Source organism: Rana temporaria, chromosome 9, assembly GCF_905171775.1.
Source record: "Rana temporaria chromosome 9, aRanTem1.1, whole genome shotgun sequence".
Classification (NCBI taxonomy): domain Eukaryota; kingdom Metazoa; phylum Chordata; class Amphibia; order Anura; family Ranidae; genus Rana; species Rana temporaria.
Window position 1 is genome coordinate 133196353 of NC_053497.1, and position 15745 is coordinate 133212097.

Genomic DNA, 15745 nt, shown 5'->3' on the forward strand with positions numbered 1-15745 from the left:
AAAAGCTTAAAGCCCCATACACACGGTCACATTTTTTGCCAACCAACTTCAAAATCTGCAAGTTTTCTAATTTGTCTGACCGTGTGTACGCTCCATCGGACCAACTTTTTCGGGTTTCATGCAACAAAAAGTTGGGTCTGCAAACAGACCAACTTTTCGGCAACAAAAGTCCGATGGTGCCTTGTCTTACCGTGTGTACAGCAAGCCAACCAACTTTTGTACAAAGTGCAAATACGCATGCTCAGAACCAATGTTAAAATCAACTAACAATAGCAGAAGTTAACCAAAGGGTGGCGGTAAAGAGCAGAAAAACCACGTGATGTTGGGTAATTTTTTGAAAAGTTTGCAGAAAAGTCTGAGCGTGTGTATGCTATGGGTGTGACCGGACAAATCAATTAGGGAAAAAATCTAAGGGAAAGTTTGTTGGATGTGTGACCGTGTGTACGAGCCTTAAGGGTAAATATATATTTTTATCGGGGAGCAATGAACTTTGATAGGAAAAGGGAGTCTACCCTGGAACTGTACAACTGGAGGACTGCTTAAAGGGGATGTAAAGGTTTGTTTTTTATTTTCTAAATAGGTTCCTTTAACCTCCCTAGCGGTATGATTATTTCCGATTTTAGGTGCTGAAAGCGGTACCCTTATTTGCAAGGAAATTTGGCATTTTATACTGTAGGCCTGTAATTTTTAGGAGTAACTCACTTAAATCTGATCAAACAAGAGTCTAGTAGGCATCCCGGGTATGACATTTTTTTAAAAACAAAATGATAAATTATAATATAATAAATAATTATAAATAATTCTAACAAATAATAATATAATTATAATACAACTTATTCAATAATGTAATCAACTCAAAATCACTGAAATTTGCTCAGTTGCAGAATTGTCGCTGTCATTAATTTTATTTTTTTATGACGAATTTCCCCACAAATCGCTATCGCTCAATTCTGCAAGTGATTATAATTTATTATCGCTGTTTTCTAGCTGCTCTAAAACCATTTTTGACATAAAGGGACACTTTTGGACAATCTACAGTTTGCAGGCAGAAAGAACAGTTTTTATTATATAAAAGTACATGTAGGGCACTGGGCAGACCACTAGGGACAAGGGGGTGTGCATTTTTTACATACAGTACTGTAATCTATAAGATTACAGTATACTGTATGTAAGGTGTTTGTTTACCTTTTTAAATTTGGCGCCGTTCTCCGGTCCCGTGCGTCGTAACGTCGCAGGGAACGGAGATCGGCGGCACACAGAGGCACTGTGTGAATCGAGTGAGCACCTGCTAGTTCACACAGCGCGGTGGCATCGCTGGATCCAGGGACAAGGTAAGTAAACCCTGCATATGGATGCTGCAAGGTGAGCCCGAGTCTTACTCGGGGTTACCGATCGCAGCAAAAAAATGACTCGGGAATACCGCCAGGGGGGTTAAGCTAAGGTGACCAGATTTTTAAAATGAAATCCAGGGACATTTTTTTTTTTTCTAGTAATGTTGGCAATCATCGACTCTGCCCGTCGCCGCCGCCCGCCTCACAGCCTGTCAAGTCTTATGCCGCGTACACACAATCATTTTTCGGGTTGTAAAAAACTACGTTTTTCAGACTCTAGAAAAAACTATGTTTTTTTTCAACCCGATCATTAAAACAGCCTTGCCTACACACGATTGTGAAAAAAAAAATGCTCTAGCAAAGCGCGGTGACGTACAACACGTATGACGGCACTATAAAGGGGAAGTTCCATTCGGATGACACCACCCTTGGGGCTGTATTTGCTGATTTTGTGTTATGCCGGGTACACACGAGAGGATTTATCCGCGGATACAGTCCTCCGGACCGTTTCCGCGGATAAATCCTCTGAGGATTTCGATCCGCTGGATTGTACTCACCATCGGATCGAAATCCGCGCCGAATTCACACCGCGTTGACGTGTCGCGCCGTCGCCGCGATGATGACGCGGCGACGTGCGCGACGCTGTCATATAAGGATATCCACGCATGCGTCGAATCATTACGACGCATGCGAGGGATGGGTTCTGTCTGTACAGACCACCGGATCGATCCGCTGGAGCCGATTCCAGCGGATAGATTTCTTAGCATGCTAAGAAATTTTTATCCACTGGAAATCGGTCGGCCCGAAATATATCCGCGGATAAATATCCGCTGGATCGTACACATCAGCGGATCTATCCGCTGAAACCGATCCGCGGATCAATTTCAGCGGATCGATCCTCTCGTGTGTACGGGGCCTAAGTAAAAGTTGATTAGCACTTTTCAGTCTGTTACAGCGTGATGAATGTGCTTACTCCATTATGAACGGTAGTTTTACCAGAACGAGCGATCCCGTCTCATAACTTGCTTCTGAGCATGCGCAGATTTTTCATGTCGTTAAAGCCCACACACGACCATTTTTTACAACCCGAAAAGCGACAACGTTATAACCGTCGTGAAAAAATAGAGCATGTTCGATTTTTTTTTTGCCTGTTTTTCAAAACCCGAAAAATGCTCTGAAGCCCACACAAGATCGTTTTTAATGACATTAAAAAAAACGTCATTTTTTACAACCCGAAAAATGATCGTGTGTACGCAGCATTACTCTCCGGGCCCCAGCTACTACTGGGTGGGGTGCGGAGGAAGGCCACTCCACCAGGGAAGACAAGGAGATAAGCAGGCAGGCGGCTTGCCAGGCCTTGAGCCAAGGTAGAAGAACATGTGAGCGGAGCTGAATGGGCATGTACCCAAAACTGAAGAAATTATCCCTCCGCTCCGACCAGCACATGATCATCAGAAAGGGGCACAGATAATGGAAACAAATACACCCCCACCAAGCTAGTAGAGTGGGGGTGTGTAATTCAGATTATTATTTTTTTATTATTCTGCACTGACTGTCATTGAAATTGCCCCAGCTCCTGTTCAAATCAAATCCAGGGACAAAACCAGGGACAGACTTGGTCCGGGGACAGTGTCCTCAATCCGGGGACTGTCCCCTGAAACCGGGGATGTCTGGTCACCCTACTTTAAGCTAGTGCATTGTTGGTTCACTTACCTTTTCCTTCTATTTCCCTTCTAAATGTTTTTTTCTTTGTCTGAATTTCTCACTTCCTGTTCCTCCTCAGTAAGCTTGCCCCATCATCCGAGCTGTTCTGGCTGGGGGTTAGTCAGCGTGCTCGCCCCCTCCTTTGGGACTACATCCCTGCGGGGAGACGACAGCTCGGGTGATGGGGGCAAGCTTACTGAGGAGAAACAGGAAGTGAGAAATTCAGACAAAGAAAAAAAAACATTTAGAAGGGAAATCGAAGGAAAAGGTAAGTGAACCAACAATGCACTAGCTTAAAGGAACCTATTTAGAAAATAAAAAACAAACCTTTACAACCCCTTTAACTTTTGTCTGTGCTGCACAACTCCTGGTGGTTTTGCACAACTTCTGGCTGCACTGTACACCTCCCGGCTGTGTTGCACAACTGCTGGCTGTACTGCCCACATTCTGGCTGCAGTTACACAAAGTAATGGCTCTATCTCTAAGCAGTCTGAGACCTGTACTCCTCCCAGAGTTTCAAAGCACCACTCTGTCTCTCTTGCAGCACTGAGGTCTTGTACTCAGCCACATGATCATCAGTTACCTCCTGCCGATATCCACCAGGCCGTTCCTAGTGAGGGAGATGTAGAGTCACACCACCTCTGGACAACTCGGGCTCTCTCCCACAGCTTCCTCCTTCCTTCCTGGCTCTACCCTATGAGCTCTTTCTTGACCCAGCTGGATCCTTGGGCAGGATTTGCGAATGGCCCCCCAGCTAAACCTAGCTGGGACCTTGGTGTCTTCAGGCTGCTTTATCCCAGGCTTCGGCCCATAGCAGCAGAGTCCCCCAACATGGCTCTCCTCCTGCAGAACTGGATCCAGGAACTCTCGTTCCCTTGCTGCACAGGCCTCAGACTATTTATGGGCTTTTCCTTTACCTCCTGGGCACACCTCCCCAGGGACTGGCTGGAGTTCCATAAATAATAAGGCTGCAGACTCTGTCCTCCCACTATATTCTGGATATCTCTAGAAGACAGGGGGAAATAACAGAGCTGGAGCCTGTGAAACAATGAGCAGCCCTAAGCAATCCATCCCTGCTACACTAATTACAGTGGATTTAAACTAAATTTGCCTAACAGCCTACTCTAAACTAGGAAGCGCTACATTATTCTTTTTTTTAATAAGACTTAAAGGGTCACTAAAGGAATTTTTTTTTTTAGCTAAATAGCTTCCTTTACCTTACTGCAGTCCTGGTTTCATGTCCTCATTGTTCGTTTTTGCTTTTAATGTTGCTGTAAATCCTCTCTGTTCTGGACACTTCCTGGTTGCCTGTTTCCTGATAACCACAGTGCTGGGAGATTTCTCACGGTGGTCACTAATGTGATTATTGTGTGTAAAACGAAACTGGATTGGTGCTGAGGAGTTTTAGACAAAGTATCACTGCTCTCTATTGGCTGACTGCCCTCTAGTGGCTCTCTGTACATCAGAGAACCAGGAAACAACAACAAAAACGAAACTACACTGCAGGCACATTATATGATTGTTTTTTATCTATTTTTTAATCATTTTTAAAAGGAATCAGTTAACTATTATGTCTCTATGCCCTGTAAACAGTCATTTCAGCTAAAAAAAAAAATTCCTTTAGTGACCCTTTAATGTGACTGATGTGTCTGAACCTTTATTTTAGAAACAAAAATTTAGTACACTAAGCACCCATGACATATAAGTAACAGAGCTCTGCGTTTTTAAAAAGAAAAAATCAGAAGCTGCCTTCTGCCAGACTCTGAACCTTCACACTGGCCTCTGAAGTGCTATCACCAAAACATTCTGCCAGAGCCCATTCACACTTCGTCCGTTGAGTTACTAAATGCAGGTCCAGCTCAATGATAAGTTGAAATCCATCGTATTCCACATACCTGATTCACACCAATACACTGCACTGATGTATATTGGGTGAAAATGGAACATGCATTGAAACGCAGTGTGACCTGATACAAGACACTACAATGTGTCACAGTGTGTTGTAGCATGCCTTGAGGATTACAACGCAATACATTACAAAATTGCAAGTCAACTAAATCAATGCAAGTGCATTTTTAAAATGTGTCAACATGTTTATAATAAGTCCAGCCTCACTGTGCACTGCATGCAGCTTAAAGCAAATTCAGCTGTCTGGGAAATGCCTTGTTTTCATAGGCATCTCCCTGTTTTGCAGCTCTGTGACACGATCGCAACACACCGGCGGACATCAAGTCACGTGCCCACAAAGCCACGATTTAAATGGGACGTACCTGTACGCATAGAGTGCATGAAGGTAAAAAACCTTGAGCATTTGCTGATGTATATAAGTGCTTAAAGGAGTTGTAAATAAAACATTTATTTTGCTGAAATGACTGTTTACAGGGTATAGACACATAATAGTTAACTGATTCCTTTTAAAAACGATAAAAATCAATCATATAATGTGCCTGTAGTTTCTAGTTTCGTTTTTGCATGTTGTTTCCTGCCTCTGCTGTACAGAGCCACAGAGCCAATACAGGGCAGTGATGGTTTGGAAAACGAAACTGGTGCTGAGGGGTTTTAGACACACAGTAATCGGACCTCCTTGATTAGTGACCACAGAGAGAAAGCTCCCAGTACTGTGGTTATCGGGAAACAGACAACCAGGAAGTGTGGAGATCAGGGAAGAATTACAGCAACTTGAGAGCAAAAACGAACAATGAGGACATGAAAACAGGACTGCATTAAGGTAAAGGAAGCTATTAAGATAAAAAAAAAATCCTTTACAAACCCTTTAAAGTGATTGCAAAGGCTCAAGGTTATTTACCTTCATGCACTCAATTCGTAAAAGTACATCCCCTTTAAATTGCGGCTTTGTGGGCGCTTGCGCCACGTGCTCACTAGTAGCCCACCCCCCCCCCCACAGTTAGAATCACTCCCTAGGACACACTTACCCCCTTCAGTACCCCCTAGTGTTTAACGCCTTCCCTGCCATTGTGATTTACACAGTAATCGGTGCATTTTTATAGCACGAATCGCTGTATAAATGACAATGGTCCCAAAATAGCATCAAAAGTGTCCAATGTGTCCGCTATAATGTTGCAGTCACGATAAAAATCGCAGATCGCCGCCATTATCAATAAAAACATTATAATAATAAAAAAAATACCCTAAATCTACCCCCTATTTTGTAGACGCTATAATTTTTGCGCAATCCAATCAATATACGCTTATTGTGATTTTTTTTTTTTTACCATAAGTATGTAGAAGAATACATATCGACCTAAACTGAGGAAAAAAATTGTTTTTTTATATATTTTTGGGGGATATTTATTTTAGCAAAAAGTAAAAAATATATATATATATATTTTTTTCATTTACGCTTTTTTTTGTTTATAGCGCAAAAAAAACAACAACGCAGAGATGATCAACTACCACCAAAAGAAAGCTCTATTTGTGGGGAAAAAAAGGACGTCAATTTTGTTTGGGTACAACGTCGCACGACCGTGCAGTTAAAGCGAAGCAGTGCCGTATCGCAAAAAGTGCTCTGGTCAGGAAGGGGGTAAATTCTTCTGGGGCTGAAGTGGTTAAAGTTGGCCGTACACTAAGTAGATCCTCAGTACATTTGATTGTTTTTTCTTCAAAAAATGTTGTTAGTTTTAACAGTTTTGTAATTAAAGCGATAGTAAAGTCCACTTTGTGATCTAAACGTGCACCGCTTAGAAGATATTTGCTTTTTTGGAAGCTGGTGACGTCACTGGCGCATGCGTTCTGAAGGAACGGCAGACCCACTCGCCCATTCAAGCTGTGACTCTCACTCGGCACTCGGCCATTCAAGCTGGTACTCCCACTCGGCCATTCAATCTGTGACTCCACCTCAGCCATTCAAGCTGTGACTCCCACTCGGCCATTTAATCTGTAGCTCCCACTCAGCCATTCAAGCTGTGACTCCCACTTGGCCATTCAAACTGTGACTCCCACTCGGCCATTCAAGCTGTGACTCCCACTCGGCCATTCAAGCTGTGACTCCCACTCCGCCATTCAAGCTGTGACTCCCACTCCGCCATTCAAGCTGTGACTCCCACTCCGCCATTCAAGCTGTGACTCCCACTCGACCATTCAAGCTGTGACTCCCACTCGGCCATTCAAGCTGTGACTCCCACTCGGCCATTCAAGCTGTGACTCCCACTCCGCCATTCAAGCTGTGACTCCCACTCCGCCATTCAAGCTGTGACTCCCACTCTGCCATTCAAGCTGTGACTCCCACTCCGCCATTCAAGCTGTGACTCCCACTCCGCCATTCAAGCTGTGACTCCCACTCCGCCATTCAAGCTGTGACTCCACCTCAGCCATTCAATCTGTGACTCCCACTCCGCCATTCAATCTGTGACTCCCACTCCGCTATTCAAGCTGTGACTCCACCTCAGCCATTCAAGCTGTGACTCCCGCTCGACCATTCAAGCTGTGACTCCCGCTCGACCATTCAAGCTGTGACTCCCACTCCGCCATTCAAGCTGTGACTCCCACTCGGCCATTCAAGCTGTGACTCCCACTCGGCCATTCAAGCTGTGACTCCCACTCGGCCATTCAAGCTGTGACTCCCACTCGGCCATTCAAGCTGTGACTCCCACTCGGCCATTCAAGCTGTGACTCCACCTCAGCCATTCAATCTGTGACTCCCACTCCGCCATTCAATCTGTGACTCCTACTCCGCTATTCAAGCTGTGACTCCACCTCAGCCATTCAATCTGTGACTCCCACTCCGCCATTCAATCTGTGACTCCTACTCCGCTATTCAAGCTGTGACTCCACCTCAGCCATTCAAGCTGTGACTCCACCCCAGCCATTCAAGCTGTGACTCCCACTCCACCATTCAAGCTGTGACTCCCACTCGGCCATTCAAGCTGTGACTCCCACTCGGCCATTCAAGCTGCGACTCCCACTCCGCCATTCAAGCTGTTACTCCCACTCCGCCATTCAAGCTGTGACTCCCACGCCGCCATTCAAGCTGTGACTCCCACGCCGCCATTCAAGCTGTGACTCCCATGCCGCCATTCAAGCTGTGACTCCCACTCCGCCATTCAAGCTGTGACTCCCACTCGGCCATTCAAGCTGTGACTCCACCTCAGCCATTCAATCTGTGACTTCCACTCCGCCATTCAAGCTGTGACTCCCATTCAGCCATTCAAGCTGTGACTCCCACTCCGCCATTCAAGCTGTGACTCCCACTCCGCCATTCAAGCTGTGACTCCACCTCAGCCATTCAAGCTGTGACTCCACCTCAGCCATTCAAGCTGTGACTCCCACTCCACCATTCAAGCTGTGACTTCCACTCCGCCATTCAAGCTGTGACTCCACCTCAGCCACTCAAGCTGTGACTCCACCTCAGCCATTCAAGCTGTGACTTTCACTCAGCCATTCAAGCTGTGACTCCCACTCAGCCACTCAAGCTGTGACTCCACCTCAGCCATTCAAGCTGTGATTCCCACTCAGCCATTCAAGCTGTGACTCCACCTCAGCCATTCAAGCTGTGACTCCACCTCAGCCATTCAAGCTGTGATTCCCACTCAGCCATTCAAGCTGTGACTCCACCTCACCCATTCAAGCTGTGATTCCCACCTCAGCCATTCAAGCTGTGACTCCCACTCTGCCATTCAAGCTGTGACTCCGCCTCAGCAATTCAAGCTGTGACTCCACCTCAGCCATTCACGCTGTGACTCCACCTCAGCCATTCAAGCTGTGACTCCACCTCAGCCATTCAAGCTGTGACTCCCACTCCACCATTCAAGCTGTGACTTCCACTCCGCCATTCAAGCTGTGACTCCACCTCAGCCATTCAAGCTGTGACTCCACCTCAGCCATTCAAGCTGTGACTCCCACTCAGCCATTCAAGCTGTGACTCCACCTCAGCCATTCAAGCTGTGATTCCCACTCAGCCATTTAAGCTGTGACTCCCACTCAGCCATTCAAGCTGTGACTCCACCTCACCCATTCAAGCTGTGATTCCCACCTCAGCCATTCAAGCTGTGACTCCCACTCAGCCATTCAAGCTGTGACTCCACCTCAGCCATTCAAGCTGTGACTCCACCTCAGCCATTCAAGCTGTGACTCCACCTCAGCCATTCAAGCTGTGATTCCCACTCGGCCATTCAAGCTGCCAGAGCCCGCAAACCTGGAAAAAAGACCAGGTAAAGATGGAAGCGCTCTCAGCGGTGACAGCACACCGCTGGAGGGCTTCTTTCTAAGGTAAGTATTTCATAATGCGCTAGTACGCAATGCATACTAGCGCATTATGCAATTGCCTTGCTGGAATTTTTTATTTTTTTTATTCCAATGCTGCGGTTTACTACTGCTTTAATGTAATTTCCCCAATGAAAACCACAAAAATGTTTCTGCCCCGCTCCTTTGAATTTTCTCATCACTGCGGTTGAAAACGAACATCGATTTGACCCCACTAACCACTGTAAAGTCGAACGAATTTTCTTTTTTTTTAGCAGAATCCTACTAGTGTATGGCCAGATTGATGTTGCTTTCTGCACACCTGATACATTGCTAGTTCTGCCCAGAATACACGTTCAGTAGCATGCAAAATTCACTAAAACTTTTGTCCCTGAAAGAGCAAAGTGTCTTTCCTATCTCCAATAAAGACATTACATTTCTTGCTACAATACAGGTACTCTTAAAGCATCCAGTCGGCGATTCTGCCCATCATGCCATAACCATGAAATCGGTTGTTCTTGTGCTGCTCCCTTAAATGTTTTCCTATACCCTTCCATCAGCTGTAGGTGTTGTTTTTTTTTACAGGTACGCAGGATGCATTAGCTGGCTACAACCATTGCAGGCAATTAGCAGCCTGCAGGATTATGCTGCCTTTGCAGGCCTATCACTCTATAGATGGATTGATTAGAGGAAAATGATAATATGCAGCTATTTCTAGATGAATTATGAAGCATTGCAGGCTGACCTTGCTGTGTGGGTAGCGATGCAGCGGGGAGGATGGTTGCCTGGAGAAAGGATGCTGGCCGGGCTCCCGTCAGGCTGTGTGAGTCTCCTGCTGTAGAGGCAGATGCTGATGTCAGCTCATTTCTCTGCACAGGCACTGACCAAGGCGGAAGACAAGCTTGCATGCTGCCTGTGAATGACTAACATCAGGAAGGAGCTTGCACAACGGTCTTTTGTAGCAGACGACATCAAACAAAGCTTCCTGGTGTCTTGTAATATCGCCGAGCAGCAACCTTGGATAGAATTATGGTGTCACTGTGACTGCAAAAGCATCAGGGGGCCTCCAGAGAGAAAAACTGTACCCAAATGAAATTTGTATCATTTTTTTCACACAAATAGAGCTTTGTTTTGGTGGCATTTAATCACCGCTGGGGTTTTTATTTTTTGCTAAACAAACAAAAAAACATGGAAAAAAATAAATCAGGTTTCATAGTTTGTTATAAAATTTTGCAAACAGGTAATTTTTCTCCTTCGTTGATATGCGCTGATGAGGCGGCACTGGAGGGCACTGATAGGCACAGATAAGGCGGCACTGATATGCACAGATAAGGCGGCACTGATGAAGACAGATATGGTGGCACTGATGGGGGGCACTGATATAGGGTGACCACATTTCCAAACTGCCATTCAGGGACACCCCACCCCCCCCTCCTAAAAAAAAGATAACTTTTTATTTAAAAAAATTGTGACCCCCCCCCCATGGTTTTCACCAGTTCAACCTGGGACCTGTAGTTCTTCACTAGTTGGGGGGGGGGGGGGTCGCATCTTCAGCTCTGAGGGGTTCATGGTGGGACCTGTAGTCCTTCACTTTTGGGGGTCACATTCCCCCCCAAAAGTGAACGACTACAAGTCCCAGCATGAACTCCTAATATCTAAGGATGTGACTCCCCCCCCCCCAAATTGAAGGACTACAACACCCAGCATGAAACCCCTGAGATCTAAGGGTGTGATCCCATAGATTTCACAGGTTTATGCTGGGACCTGTAGTTCTTCACTATTTGGGGGGCAGGGGGTCTCACATCTTTAGCTCTGGGGGGGGGGGGGGGTAATGCTGGGACCTGTAGTCCTTAAATTTGGGGAGGTCACACCCCCCTAAAGTAAAGGACTACAAATCCCAGCATGAACCAATGATATCTAAAGATGTGACCTCCATCCCCCCCCCCAATTTTGAAACTCCCAGCATGAACCCGTGAGATCTAAGGGTGTGAGCCCATAGATTTCACAGATCTATGCTGGGACCTGTAGTTCTTCACTAGTTTGGGGGGGGTCACATCTTAAGCTCTGAGGGGTTCATGCTGGGACCTGTCAGTTTCATTCCGGGACACTGTATTGTCCCAGAGTGAAGGTGCCCGGGACAGACCTGCAGAATGCGGGACTGTCCCGGGCAATCCGGGACACGTGGTCACCCTACACTGATAGGCTGCACTGGTGGGCACTGATAGGCACAGATAAGGCGGCACTGATATGCACAGATAAGGCGGCACTGATAAAGACAGATAAGGTGGCACTGATGGGCACAGATAAGGCGGCACTGATGGGGGGCACTGATAGGTGACACTGATGGGCACTGGTAGTGGACACTGATGGGCGGCACTGGTAGGTGACACTGATAGGTGGCACTGTGGGCTCTGATGGGTGGCACTGTGGGCTCTGATGGGTGGCACTGTGGGCACTGATGGGTGGCACTGTGGGCACTGATAGGTGGCGTTGGTGGTCACTGGTAGGCAGCACTGTTGTGCACTGGCAGGTGGCACAGATGAGTATCGGGGACCAGTGTCCCTCTGACAGCCACCGGTGATCGGCTAATTTTTTTCTCCTCATGCTATTAGTGTGAGGAGAAAAACCGGCTCTGTTTACATCACATGATCAGCTGTCATTGGCTGACAGCTGATCATGTGGTAAGGGGTCGGGATCTGAGTCGCTGATCACAGAGCAGCACGGGAGGACGTCCAGGGACGCCCTCCCGGGAATTCAGGTCCACGCTGTAGCCGTCTTTCGGCTATAGCGCGGATCTGAAGTGGTTAACCACTTGATCTCCGTAAGATTTACCCCCCTTCACGACCAGGTCATTTTTTGCGATATTTTAACTGGTCATTAGGCACTGCACCCAAATAAAATTGATGTCCCTTTTTCCCCACAAATAGAGCTCTCTTTTGGTGGTATTTGATCACCTCTGCGTTTTTATTTTTTGCGCTATAAACAAAAAAAGACAGACAATTTTGAAAAAAAAGACTAGGGCCCGGATTCAGAGACGAGTTACGACGGCGTATCTCTGAGTGGCGGGGTAGTATCTATGTGACTGATTCGTAGAATCAGTTACGCATAGATTTCCCTAAGTTTCGACCGGCGTAAGTCTCTTACACCGTCGTATCTTAGGCTGCATATTTACGCTGGCCGCTAGGTGGCGCTTCCGTAGATTTACGCGAGGAATATGCAAATTAGGTAGATACGCCGATTCAGAAACGTACGTCCACCCGGCGCATTTTTTTACGTCGTTTGCGTAAGGCTTTTTCCGGCGTAAAGTAACCCCTCCTAAAGCAGTGGTAAGTCATGTTTGGTATGGACGTCGGAAACACACGAACAGCGTCGTATTTTACGTCGTTTACGTAAGTCGTTCGCGAATACGGCTGTACGTAAGTTACGTTCACGTCGAAAGCATTGACAGTTTGCGGCGTAATTTGGAGCATGCGCACTTGGAAACATTCACGGACGGCGTATGCGCCGCTCGTAAAAAACGTCAAATACGTGGGGTCACAATTAATTTAAATAAAACACGCCCAAATCATCCACATTTGAATTAGGCGTGCTTACGCCCACACATTTACACTACGCCGCCGTAACTTAGGGCGCAAGTTCTTTCTGAATACGGAACTTGCGCCCTAAGTTACTATCTGAGATACGTTACGCCCGCCGAAAATCCGGGCCAACATTTTTTACCTTCTGCTATAAAACAAAAAAAATGTATTTCTTGATAAATTTTGGCAAAAATGTATTCTGCTACATGAGAGTTTTAGACCCTTTCACACTGAGGGTGTATTGCAGGTGCTAAAGCGTTAAAAATAGCGCCTGCAATCCGCCCCGAAAGTGCTGCTCTATTGTCTCCAGTGTGAAAGGCTGAGGGCTTTCACACTGGAGCGTTGCGCTAGCAGGAGGGTAAAAAAAGTCCTGCTAGCCACATCTTTGGCGCGGTGAAGGAGCGGTGTGTTTACCGCTCCTCTACCGCTGCTGCTCATTGAAATCAATGGGACAGCGCGGCTATACCGCCCACAATGCGGTGCTCCATTGACCACCTTCAATGGGTGGGTTTAACCCTTTCTCGGCCGCTAATGGGGGTTAAATGAGTCCCGCTAGCGGCTGAAATGCGCTGCAAATCCACTCATAGCGTCGGCGGTAAAAATAGCAGAGTTTTACCGCCGACGCTAAGGGCGGCTCAGTGTGAAAGGGGTCTTATGCCGTACACACGACCGTTTTTCATGATGTGAAAAATAATTTTTTTTTAAATGTTCATTAAAAACGATCGTGTGTGGGCTCCAGAGCATTTTTCATGATGTGAAAAATGGGCATTAAAAATTTAGAACATGCTCTAATTTTTCACGTCGTTTTTCACGCTGTGAAAACGTTCGTATGTAGGCTTTAACGACCTGAGAAAAAAAACACGCATGCTCAGAAGCAAGTTATGAGACGGGAGCGCTCGTTCTGGTAAAACTAGCGTTCGTAATGGAGATAGCACATTCATCACGTTGTAACAGACTGAAAAGCGCGAATCGTCTCTCACCAAACTTTTACTAACACGAAATCAGCAAAAGCAAACTCAAGGATGGCGCCTTTCAAATGGAACTTCCCCTTTATAGTGCCAGTCGTACGTGTTGTACGTCACCGCGCTTTGCTCGAGCATTTTTTTTTTCACGATCGTGTGTAGGCAAGGCAGGCTTGACAAGAATCACGTTGGAAAAAAAACGTTGCTTTTTCTAGAACATTAAAAATGGTCGCGTGTACGCGGCATTAGGGTTTAATACTGCTAAAAGAGGAAATTTATAGTACAGTTGGGTTTGGATGCCGGGAATCAGGACCAAGGACGAAAACTTGCAAGAACATATCTTTAAAAATTGGGGCTGCCCCTAGGATTTCATGACTGATGGCAGTTCAGTTGTTTCTGGTACAGGTTTAGTAAAGCACAGAAGTATCTGCTAATATTAGTACTGGTTATTAAACTCGAAAGCATAAGAATGACAACAGCAGTTTGTGGCTTCGTTCCAGCTGCAGGGGAGAATCGCGCAACCTGTCAACAGGAAATCTAGGGGGACTTCTCTACCCACATCCTGTGCTCAGGGACCCATCCGCCATACCACACTGGTTTTATTGCTAGCAATTATTTAATAAATACATTGATTGCTTATCTACATGCCCTACTTTAACTGTGAGGAGGATTGCAGATATTTATAAGACGGCTGCCAAGCTGTGTATGTTCATATTTCATTATATTTCCTAAAAGCCCGATTTATTAAAGTGGAGTTCCACCCATAAATATAACATTACATCAGTAGTTTTAAAAAAATGTCATTAGTCCTTTACGAATTTTTTTATTTTTTTTTAGATGCCGTCAAAGTGTTGTTGCTAGGCAGAATAGTTAATCTTCCCACTTCCTGCACCTAGGTGATTAATGCTTCCTAACCTACACCGCACAGACTCCTGGGAATGTAGTGGGTGTAACTTTCCAGGAGTCTGTGCACTCCCCAGTCTCAAAGAATCATGTGACTTGGACAGCACAGGTGCTGAAACCTGATCTGACACTGCTTGTGCAGCACTGAGCATGTGCGAGATCTGCAAGGCTGAAATCCAGGAAGTCATACAGTCTGGCTTCATGATGCCCACACTTAAGATGGCCCCAGTCAATTTCTATTTTATAAAGTGTCTAAATGCTGTAACAACCTAACAAAACGGAGCTTAGTTTACAGACTAACTTTACTAGAATACATTAAGCTTGTGTATTACAGGGGTATTTATATTTAAAAAGTGAAATTGTGGCCGGAACTCCGCTTTAATGAATATTGTGACACTTATCTATCTCTTAGATCAGGGGTCTCCAAACTGCGGCCCAATGGCCAGATGTGGCCCTTTGCTAGCCTTTATCCGACTCTTGGGGCACAATTCCTCCCACTGATATGAGGCTCAATTTCTCCCACTAACAATGGGGCACTATATCTTCCACCGATACCTATGATGGGATACTATTCCTCCTACTAATAGGGGGAATACTCCTCCTCCTACTGACCACCAACCCTGAGGCCATATTTATTCTCACTAATGCTGGGCCCGTGACATTTTCTGCCCCTGCTGTCCACAATTCGGCCCTCCTAAAGTCTGAACAACAATAAAGTGGCCCTTTGTTTGAAACGTTTTGAGACCCCTGTTTGATTGTAAGCTCTAATGAGCAGGGCCCTCTGATTCCTCTTGTACCAAATTGTAATGTAACTGTACTGTCTGCCCTCATGTTGTAAAGCGCTGCACAAACTGTTGGCGCTATATAAATCCTGTATTATAATACTTTTACTAATAACACTTTTAGGCTTCATTTCCACTGGCCTTTTTACAGCCACTTTTCTGAGCGTTTTTTACAGCTTAAAAACGCCTGTCCATGTTATTCTATGGCATCATGCCCACATAGGCGTTTTTGAGCTGCAAATGGCATAGGCGTTTTTGAGCTGTAAAAAAAACGCAGGACCAGGGCG

General features: G+C 45.9%; 1 protein-coding gene across 4 annotated transcripts in view; it reads right to left on the reverse strand.

The window, feature by feature from the left end:
• Positions 1-15745, reverse strand: part of LOC120914092 — a 181655-nt gene that overhangs the window by 121291 nt on the left and 44619 nt on the right. Inside the window, exon 1 of one of the 4 annotated variants that reach the window (XM_040324571.1) lies at positions 9979-10191. The exons of 2 other annotated variants lie outside the window; for them this stretch is intronic. The gene's annotated coding sequence lies outside the window, so the exon portion shown is untranslated. Of the gene's footprint in view, positions 1-9978; positions 10192-15745 lie in introns of those variants that run through there. One more of the 4 variants, XM_040324567.1, reaches the window with a different exon arrangement.